This window comes from Triturus cristatus, chromosome 12 (assembly GCF_964204655.1).
Source record: "Triturus cristatus chromosome 12, aTriCri1.1, whole genome shotgun sequence".
NCBI lineage: Eukaryota > Metazoa > Chordata > Amphibia > Caudata > Salamandridae > Triturus > Triturus cristatus.
This window is the reverse complement of record NC_140595.1, coordinates 855286189-855297858: the sequence shown is the minus strand read 5'-3', so window position 1 is coordinate 855297858 and position 11670 is coordinate 855286189. Positions and strand designations below refer to the sequence as shown.

Sequence of the window (11670 nt, the reverse complement as noted above, 5' to 3'; positions counted from 1 at the left end):
GCAGGCAATTGCATAATAATTAATAGTATATTTCTGCCCTGTACTACTAGTCTAGTACTACTCGTCAAGTCATCATCATCATGCATGCATTTCCTTTTTCTCCCTTAACAGATTTATGATGGTCTGCTGCCAAGATTGTGTGTTGTCCATGTATAGTGCTTGTCTTTGTCAAACCTTTCCCCAAACCCCCTTCCCAACCATTCATCAAACCCTAACAGGCTTTGTTATTTATATTGAGGTGTGACTAAATTAAATTTACACCAATATTAATCACACACTTGCTGGGGCGAATGTGGTGAAAGCACCACTAACTCAAGGTAGGGCAAAGATCTTCTATTCTAAGTATATATACTTCACTTTAGCCCACACTGGAAAATATTAGATTGCCCACCCGTGCACAGTATTCAATATTCAAATTTATTTTCAAAGAGGAACAAAATGAATCCATCAGAATAATATAATTGGTTGCCAGCATCGAGTCATCAATCATCATCCTAGTTCCAGCACTAAAGGTTACGAAGGCGCTTGTTTGCTTCATCATCATTGCTAGAGTCGGCTTCAGTTTGTAACTTGTACTAGGCTAGCCCTCCAAGCATTCTGGCTTATTTTACTGTATCATTGCTTATCATCATCATGGTTTTTTGTTCGACAGTCTTCTTGTGTACTGTACTTCTTCAACTCGTTCCCGAGTCTCCCTCATGTAACTTTTCTTTTTTTGAAAATGCTACTGTCAGTGTCTACTACTACTACAACCACCACCATGGCACCTTGGGAAACCAAACCATCATCACTATGCATCTATCGCTGTGCCTAGGTATAAATAAACATCAATCAAAGGTAAGAGAAGAAGTTTGGGGAAGGCACATAATTGATAATATGGAAATGAATTCATTAATTCACACACCCACCCCGTTCCCAGACCATGGGGGTTTTAGTTGCAGACTGCAAAGAGTAGGAGGAGAGACTGGCAGTACTAGTAGGACAAGTCACAAGTGAGGGTACAGCATCCATCTGTTGGTGTATCACACTATCGGGCGATTAGCAGCAGCAAACGAAACCTTGTGAATTAAAAGAGTAACCCTCCCCAAAACATTTACATGATGTAAAGTATGAATAATTTTTTCCCCTAATAAACTAATGAAAAAACCTACAACACCATACACCTCCCCCTATTTATTTATTTTTACTAGCAAGATTGAAAATACATACATAAGTACACCACACACATCACTAGTATGAATGGGGCACCAGAGTAGATTAGACAGTAGTATGTCCTATCCTATCAAAAAAACTATCTGTGTTGGCATTTTGTTGGTGGCAATTTTCGAAAAGCCTCCCAAGAAGAGGACAACCCAAAGGACTGGAATCATTGGCTGTAGCTATTGGTTAACCTGAGTTTTAAAACTTTTTAAAAAGAAAAAGAGTGGTTATCTTGGCAAGCTACAGACATACTAATAGTAGTACAGAGTCAGAGGCAGTTAGATTGATGTAAAAAAAAACCAGACACTACAACTATAACTACGTAGGTAGGTAATGCAGCGATAACAAGAATTTAGAAACAGATAGATCAAAGCAGATTTGGTAAAAAATAGAATTAGGAAATGGAAATATTAGTTTGGAAAAAATAAGGTGCAGTAAAAGCTAGGGAAATATCATTTTTAATATTAACCACTGGAGGACTTACTGGGGCCAGCAGCAGAGCCCTCTTTAAAGGAGCGTTCCTGGCCCTGGGAGGCATCTACAGCTCCCGCCTCAGACCCCATTGTCTTCTTCTTGCCCCTGGATGTTGATCATGTAAGACATAATAAAGAGACAAAAATGGATTGGTGTGAAACAAATAATAAATATTTTTTTAAATGCTCTAAAACTATTTTTTGACAGTAACCGACAATTGCAATAAAATTGACCTATCTAATCTGATCAACTAGTAGTATGGAGGACCATCTAGTTATTTTTTTTATTAATCCAGTGTTGTCTGTGGATTCCAAATACCTACACCTAAGTACCACCTACCCTGCCTATTACCAAAAAATTGGAATGAATGAATTGCCAAAAATTATATTCACAATCATCAATGAATCAACCCCCTTGGGCCAATTGTTCACTAAGTCTGCATTTCCATTTATTTTAGTCCTCAAAAATGCATTGATGGACGCATGCATATTGCATACACCAAATTGTTGGTTGGTTGCTGCTGATGACTGATGAGTTGCTATAGTACTCACTCACTAACAAACTACAAAATGTGCTACAAAGGAGGACTGGAGTCAGCAGCACATGACGGTGGACGCGCTATACAGACCTCTAAAAAATTAACAACTAATACTAAGTAACTAACTATAATTACCACCTACCTACCACCACTATCTTAGTGACAGGACAAAGGGAAGGAGTCTCTCTAGCATTACCTAACCTAAGTTCTCTCTAACCTCTGTTACATAATCAGCCCAAGCGAGTGCAAAGTTGCAAACAATTAAGATTAGTAGCGACGAGCACCTGTCTAAAAGAATAACAATCACATAATATACGATTTTTAAACATAACTTACTTACCTGCATGCAAGCAGCAGCAGCATTCTTGCAATTTGGGAAAACTAATATTCGAAATAACACAGAACAGAACACACAATATTAGTATAATTAGCCACTCACCAAGCCCCGGAACCTCAACACCTAGCAGGTCCAGCAGGTCCTGCTCCCGGTCAAGGATGTCGGACTACCGGTGATCAGCTGGTTGTAGGTGCACTGGACCTCAGAGCAGGAAAACACTGCCCGATGCACCATCGCCCACTGGCGGTGATGCTCCTGGATCCCATAGCCAGAGCCAGGCCTGCCGCCTGCTGCCAAGGTTAAGGGGATGTGGCGCTGTATGAAAAAAACAAGTGTGGCCACCTCCACTTTGGAGAACAAGGCCTGCCCTGCACCCCTTCCTGGCGCTGTCTTCCACAAGGAAGGTGGCTCCTGGTCACACTACTCTTGGCCTTAGCCTTAGCCATGGTTCTGTGGTGGCGCGGGGCGGAAAAGAAAATGTAGGACTAACAAATAAAGTCAGGAGAAGAAGTGGGGAAGTACAAATAATAAAAAGCAAGTAAAAGAAAAACAGTACAAAAAACTCAGTGAAAGTAGAAATAAAATGCAAAATATAGACTTAGAGAGAGAGAGGTAGATAATAATTAAAAAATATCATAAAAAAGTGTAAGACACTAACAGGCACATGCATCAAACACAAAATTAGTGATTTTTTTATTGCGAAAAATAAGGAATCGCAATTAAAAAATCACAATCCGGAATGCATGAAGCAATTCACGAATAAATAGTGATTCGCTAATAATCGCTAAAACTATAGAGAGTACAAAAATGTGACTCGCTATACCAGAAAATCCTGATTTGCGATCCCGCTATTTGCGATCCCGCTATTTGCTAATCGCTAATAGCGAAAATTGCAAAAAGAGTGTCGCATTGGAAGCAGGCTGATGACATCACAACCAGGAAGTCATCCAGTCCATGCTTCATTCAGTGCCCTGAGGAGCTCAGAGGAGGAGGAGACAGAGTACTGTGGATTACCAGAATCACTACCATTCCAGCTACATTGTCAGACACAGGATGCATCAGGGGAGAGTGCCACGCACAGGAAGAGGAAAATGACGTTCTCAGAAAGGGAGTTGGAATATCTAATTGAGCAGGTCAACAGGAGCCACGATAAATTATTTGGGAAATTGTCCCTGAAAGTTCCTGAGGCAGAGAAACCTAAAATATGGCTGTGCATCAAGGCTTAAGTAAACGCTGTGGGACTCACACACCGCAGCATTGACAGGGACATGCGTACAGTCTATGCATCCAAGGTGGTACGACCTTAGGATACGTCCCAAAGAGCGCATAGCCGAAAGGCTGAGGGAAGCAGGTGCCAGAGGAGGAGGACTATCGACTGCCCCCACAAACACAGCCCTGGAGGACCTTGTTGAGACGACGATCCAGCCTGAGGCAGTTGTTGAAGTCACACAGCTGGACACATCCGGCGCAGCAAGTACAACACAAGGTAAGATGCATGCAAGCTTTGATTCCTTGAGGAATGTATAATCGTGCACATACCCCCAGGCAAACACAGTACACAGATCAAACTTGTTTCCCCTCATACACAAAATGCATCATGGGAGTTGTAGTCATGTCAGCAAATTGTGCATTCTAAAGCAGCAAGAGCAATCAAAAAACACCAACACTGCATGGCAGCCAGTGTATTTAGTCAGTGATTCGATCTGAGCAAAGTATGTCAAATGCTTAACAAATGTAGGAATAACAAAAATTAACATTGCACTGTTTCACATCACAGATGCAGCTGAGGCGGACTCCGATGATAGTGACCGACTCCACATCTCAGAGACATCTGCGAAGACCGATGTAGAGACTCCAGTGGCCCAAACATGCACACCACCACCATCACCGAAACACAGGGCACATGTCCCCTCACTGCAGCCAATGGAGGCTGAACTAACTCCAGCACCTACTACAGTCTTCATCCAGCCACGTGTTGCCACACCAACTTTAACACCAGCACAGGTCCAACCAGGCCAATGGCGCAGGTCCAGGGCACGTATTGCTGCACGTGCTGAGCAGGCGACAAATGTCTATGGTGGCGTAGAGTCCCAGATGATACGCGTGCAGCGCCTGCAGGGGAGACACATGGGCACAATCACTCTTCAGAACTCCAAGCTGGCTAAGAATATCAGCACAATGACCGACAGTGTGCGTGACATAACAACAGTGGTTACAGAGGGCAACCATCAAACAAACGCAAGCCTACAGGAGATAATATGGGCAGTGCTTGCAGGACAGAGCACTAAGCGGAGGAGGCATCGCCAGAGCCTGATCTGCATGTCAGCAAATACAAAGGCCATCACAAGCTCTGCAACACCACAGCGCTATTGGCACGGCGCTCCGTTGCAATGCAAGTTGACCTCGGTCATTTCTGTGGGAATGTTGCAAGGGCCTTAGGACAAGTGACCACATCGGTGGAACACATGCAGTCCAGGACAGTGAGTGCCATCAACTTGGAAGGGGAGGAGGGGAGAGAGGAGGCATCGAGCCTCAGTAGCGTGTTAGTGCCAGTGACCCCTACCAGGAGGCGCAGTTCGGGCAGCACCACATCCACACACGCACATCCGGTTGATGTTGCTGAGGCATGCAAAAGGAGGCTGGGTGTACATGGCAGGAGGCGCTAGCCATGCATAACCTCATTTCTGGGCTATGGACATGTAACCATGGTCATTTACGGTGTGGTGATTGACATACAGTGCTTTGAACTTTTTTCTGTTTACTTTATGCCTCAATTCAATCACCCTCTCAATTTGCACTATTCTAATTTCTAATTAACATGGGCTCATGTTAATAAAACATTTACATTCACCACTCAGTTGTTAGGCCTCATTATTACCTGCATCAGAAATAATGTTGTGTGATGTATGCCCGTCTCCTTTGGCCTTATGCTGAGTTGGGCACATGTGCTTGTTGGTGTTGTACGGGTGGTTGGTCGTCCCCATCAGACTCACTGTCGGACATCTCGATGTGTATGCCTCTTCTGGTGGCAATGTTGTGCCACATGGCACATGCAGCCACAATCCTGCAGCAGGTCTCTGGGCAGTACTGCAACGCTCCACCAGTTTTGTGTAGGATACAGAAGCAACTTTTCAGGATTCTAAATGTACATTCAATCAAATTCCATGTGCTGATGTGTGCAGCATTGTACCTCTGCTCATGTGGTGTGGCTGGGTTGAGGTATGGTGTCAGGATGTAGTCACGCATGGAGTATGCGTTGTCACCTACAGGGTTGCAGGCAAAAAATTAGCCACAGTCATGCATTTACATCTGTATGACTGATGTTGCAAATACTTGAAAATTAGGGGTATACCCCTCAATCACCCTCCCATAACCTGGGTAAGGAAAACGTAATATAAAGAAAATGGTATGGAGGAACAAATAAAGCAATATTTTTTAAAAAAGGACACTTTTAATTATCCTTTCATATGTGTGTCAATTCACATCTCCTTTTTCATTTTTAGCTCAGCATATACAAAAGACATATATTTTACAAACCAAACCCTATATACATAAAACAAAACTACGCTACTGTCCCAACAACAGATTTTTGATCATGGATCCACCTTTCAATAGTGTGGACATCCCGGAGGGCATGTACATTGCATAAGGAAAACAATATCTCCACCAATTCAAAGGCAATGCAAAGTTCTTAAGTCCCAACTCATTAAAAAATTTTAGGGGCCCTCTGTGAAACCAAAATTGTCGACGCGGTCGCGTTTCAGCCAATAAATTCCTTTTGGCCTCTTCAGGACAAGGAAAGCAGCAGCAATCTATATAGAAAAAAGCACACTCCAATGACATATACATTACGCAAAAAACCTCTATGCTCGCCTACCAATGTCCAAGTCCTTTACTCAAAGCGTGAAGAGCAGACCGAAAGTCCCACCACATAAGAACAAGCACCGAATTACGTGACCAAAGAAAATAAATAACAATCATTATTACCTAAAGTTTACTACATATATTTATGTGCGTGAAGATCTCAAAACTGTTCTCTATATCAATAGGGCTGTAAGTGATGATTCAGACACCTCCACCAATCGGTTTTGCACATGTGTAGTGTACAATTAAATACTCTAGACATAGTTTAAAAAGGGGAGTGAGGAGACAACCTCTCTTAGAAAATACACGGTCTATTAGACTGACCTCTAGCTGAACAATCCACTCAGCAAAACGAATGTACTGGACAAGGGTGGAGTGCTGGAAATCCAACCCCTCTAATAGCAATTCTATGGAGAGAAAAGACCATTAATTCAATACATTCTCTCCCTCCATTAGCTAACAGTAGGGCTTGAGCTGCATTCTCATTACCTTATTCAATGAGAGAAGGGGCCCCCTGTCAGAGTTTCATATTCTCGAATGGAGCCGTCTGGCGTAAACACAGCCTGTTACAAACAAAACGAACAAACGAGGGCACAATGTAAGTCCAAGGGGATTGCTTACTTAAAAAGTATTGCAAAACCAAGTCTCTGACTCGAATTAGCTTACCTAAATTCTCTACCAACTCCTTGGAATGTATCTTTCATCCATCCGTGTTAGCTTACACGCTGCACGGGTGAAATTACGGGGAAGGATTGTCGAAGCCTTATTTCCTGATGTAGACACTAACAAAGGACTACAAACCTTCGAGTAAAGCGGAGCTACAAATCGGCCATTTTTAAATGGAGCATTAGGACAGAAAATATATTTATCAGCTCCTCTTTTGTTTCTAGGTAACGGAACGCTATCCCCAAAAAATACTATTAATGTCTACAAAACTCAATATACTGGACAAAAATACTGAACAATTATAATTTAGAGAATAAAAAAAAGGCAGTGTAGTTCACCACTAATTCTGATCGTGAATGATATAGAGAGAAACGCACATTGAAACCAGAGTGAATCAGAAAGAATAATGACACCCGAAATTTTAGTGTGCAAGTAAACAGAGTAAGGTAACCTGTAAACATCAAGGCTCACACTCTAAAACTACATATTGTTATACACATATATACATACACAGTGACTATACATGTAGAGCACTCTTCTGACAAAATCAAATGCATCTGTTTGATCCTGCGTTTAGGACCTTAATCTAAAACTGTAACTCTTATTGTATCAATGCCCAAATTTCATCCTTATCATTTAGTCCGTCTATTGCTGGCCGATATTATTCAATCAACCTCGCCTCCTGTCCTTTCAAGGTACTTTGCAAGATAGCTTTATTCATCGGGCGCATAACTGTAAAGACAGTCCACCTCAATTCGTCCTCATTATGGCCAATTTCGACAAAGTGTTGGACCAATAGAGCACCCAGATTTTTGCACCGAATTCGTGATTTATGCTGCTGAATACGAAGTTTCACAGCTTGGGTTGTTTGGCCAATATATGTTTTTTTACATGGACATTCGATTGAATAAATTACATTTTTCGAATTACAATTCGAAAAACCAAATTGAACATGTTTTTGGTTGCCAATTGTTGTGAACTTGGAATCGCTTGTTTGGGGGCATACCACACAATTCTGACATCTGAAATGTCCCTGTACTGGTGGTAGTCCTATCATGGTTCTTACGTCATTTTTAGGTGCTGATGGTCTAGAGGCCCTAACCAGATGTTCTCTCAAGTTTTTTCCTTTTTGAAAGGAAAAAAGCGGTGAGGCCAACCCCAAGTGGTCGACCAGCCGCCAGTTTCTTTGGATGATCTGCCTTACTTTGTTGGCTTTAGGATTGTAAGTTAACACACAGGTAAGTTGATCATTCTTTTACTTGCTCCTTGGTGTTAACAAAGTTTCCCGAGGTGTAAACCATGCTCGTTTGAGTGCATTCCTAACCAATTTCTTTGGGTACCCTCTATTACATAGCTTTGTTCGTAAGATAGCTGCGTTATCAAAATAGTCATTTTTATTCGAACAATTACGACAAATTCTAAGGAATTGCCCATATGGCAAGTTATCCTTGAGATGTCGTGGGTGCCCTGAGCTGTATGCTAAAAGAGTATTTCTATCTGTAGGCTTAGTAAATAAGCTAACTCCCAGGGACCCTTCGATGTCTTTAACCCAAACGTCAAGGAAATTGATTTGGTTTCTACTTGCATTTTTTGTGAATTTCAAATCTTGTGTGCGTGTATTGAGCCAAATGTGAAAGGCATCCAGGTCTTCATTGTTGCCATTCCATATCAGGAAAATATCGTCAATGAATCTGACCCATCTCTCAATGTGAGCAGAGTATGGGCCAGTCTCATTGAAGATAAACTGGGTCTCAAATTGGTCCATGACTAGATTGGCTATTTCCGGGGCGAAGCTACAACCCATGGCTACTCCTTTAACTTGGAGGAACAGGTCATCTTTAAAGTTAAAGAAGTTGTTTTTTAGGCATATTTTAGCCAGAGAGATCAAAAAGTCAGTTGGAACCTGATGTGGTCTAGGTCTTTTGTTTAATACCATTGTCATGATCAAAAGTGCCTCATCTTGAGGAATGTTTGTATAAAGACTTTCGATGTCAAACGTCACCAGAATGTTTTGGTTATCATTGAACATCGATCCCTCAACTTTGGAAATAAAATCCATGGTGTCTCGAACATAGGCTTTAGTATCAGGATTAAACGGTTTTTAAAAACAATCAACATATTTTGCCAAAGGCTCTAAAATAGAGCCGCAGGCTGAAATAATCGGCCTCCCTGGCGGTTTAGTGGCATTTTTATTAATCTTTGGCAGGACATACATAGTGGGAATTTTCTGTGCAGTGATGTTCAAAAATTCAAATTCTTTCTTACACAGAAAACCACTTTCCAAGGCTTTGTTGGTCAGATGCAAAATTTCAGCTTTCATCCTAGCTGTCGGATTACATTCAAGGGGTCGATAGTGTGACAGATTACTTAGTTGTCTAGTAATTTCCTCGTCGTATTTCTCTGCTTCCCATAACACGATCCCTCCACCTTTATCGGCGGGTTTCACTACCACCAGTGAGTTACTTGCTACATTTTGAAGTGCCTTTTGCTCGTCTCTGGAGAAATTCGGTTTATGATGTTGCAAATAGGCATATGTGTGTACCAAGTAGATGTCCTTCTCCAAGTTCACCCCTGAGTAGACACCTGTGGATGCCACTGTGCCGGAATATGTAGGAGTCATGGGTGCTTCCTGGAAATTGTGCCACAATGTCCATAATAATGTGCTTAGCATTACACACAACTTGAACATTAATTTAATGATAGGATTTCCTGTTCCTGAAGATGTATTCATTGTCTGCTGGGGGACAGACAGGGACATGCGTACAGTCTATGCATCCAATCACATGAGGGAATTGGGCAACCTGGTAGAAGTCAAGTTTTGTCTTATTCAACTCATGTGTGGTTGTGGAAAAGGTGATGTGGGTGTGGATCCTTGGCATCATGGCGTCAAGGAAGTTTTTGAAGAAGCGTGACAGTGAGCTTCGTGATACCCCTCTGGCTAAGGCGGCCACCCCCTGGAAACTGCCTGACGCTAGTAGGTGCAGGCAACATAGGACCTGTACATGTGCAGGTATGGCATGGGTCCTACGGGTCTGGTGCTGCAATAGGGATTCCAACTCTGCAATTAGGTGCATGATCATTGCACGGTTCAGCCTGTACTTATCGTATATTTCATCCTCATTTTGGCTCAGCAATTTGATGCGCAAGTGAAAAATCCTCTCCTGTATCCGCCTCCTGTGCTGGGCTGCGGCATTGATCCTCATCCTCCTTGCCAGCACGTAGAGGGCTTCCATTGTGAAGGTCTTCAGGGGTCTCCTGAGGCATTTTTAAGGGGTTTCAAATGATTTGCATCTGTTTGTTTTTATTTTCCTTTTTTTTTCCTTTACCACCTGATTGTGATTCACCTTATTCTGCACTTGCTAAATAGTGAATTTCAGGTAAATCGCTTATTGCGAGATTAAATGCATAGGATAGAGATTCTTTAATTGCAAACCGCTATTAGCGGTTGCTGTTGTATGTGCCACTTTTAACAAATTCGCAATCTTGTTTCTCGCAGTTTTAGCGACCGGATTTTAGCGAATTTTTGAAATATTCGGTATTTTGGATGCTGCATTGGAAACTGATGTTTTGCGGGTGCTAAGGGTCTATTTTACCGATTCACTATTTTTGCGAGTGGCTTTTGGCTTGATGCATGTGCCAGTAAGGTTTGAAATGATTGGAGAGGGATGAAAAACAGGCCTCAGAACCATACAAAGATTAGAAAAACAAGATGGGCGCACCCATTGGCCGGTGAAGTTTGCGTGATATTTCCCCCCGAAAACGCAATCCGCATTGCCGAACGTCTGAAATGTCTTGTGAGCATGTGCGAGCATGCGGATCAGTGCTCGCGGAACTCCGCGTAGCATTGCCAAATTCTTTTACCGCTTCGCAGAGTTTCGCGTAGCACGGCTGCACGAACTCTGCCCGGGCTTACACACATGCATGCATCAAACAAAAAAACACATAACACTTTCCTCAACTGAAGCTCTCTGACAAGGAAGCCTGACAGGTTCATGGAAAGTTGGGACTGTTGCCCTCCCTCTTTCGCTGACCTTAGGTCAACCAATGAGGGAAGGCAGCAATCCTAAGCTTGCAGAGTGGAATGGGGTCAGTGAGACTGCTGACCCCACTCTACTCTGTCATTGATTGACACTCGGCCCTGGGTACTTCAAGGCTCAAAACTGAAGTGTCCAGGTCCAAGGCAATAGGTGACGCATCCCCTCATTATGAGGGGGAGGTCCTCAAGGCACGTTTGCCAGGCTGCCAGGCTCATGTCCTCAGCGCATTGAGACCCTCAATGGTGATTTGCTGCACTTTATAAATCCTCAATTGATTGAAATCCTCAGCCTGGCAAAGTTTAGCTTAGGCAGCCAGCATCCAATGCATTTAGCTCATGTCTAGCATCTGCCTGCCTTATCTGAACAGGAAGTGTGACCTATTTTTAGCCTGACAGACACTCTTCTTGCCTGGAAAATGGTGTAAGGTGTGTCCCCGCAGCCTGCAGGGGAGATCTGCTGCTGGTGGGAATGGATCTCCTGAGGGCCCCTCAGACTTCTGTGGACTTGCCCTTGACTTCACTGACTGACTGGTAGTGCATGCTTTATAATTGGCA

General features: G+C 42.8%; 1 long non-coding RNA gene across 1 annotated transcript; it reads right to left on the bottom strand.

The window, feature by feature from the left end:
• Nucleotides 1–4019: 4019 nt before the first annotated feature.
• LOC146783101 (uncharacterized) lies at nt 4020–7163 on the bottom strand. The gene is made up of 5 exons (XR_014972192.1): nt 7080–7163; nt 6903–6976; nt 6738–6820; nt 5428–5812; nt 4020–4661 (listed from the first exon to the last, which is right to left on the bottom strand). It is a non-coding gene; the product is annotated as an uncharacterized LOC146783101 (long non-coding RNA).
• Between the last annotated feature and the right edge of the window lie 4507 nt (nt 7164–11670).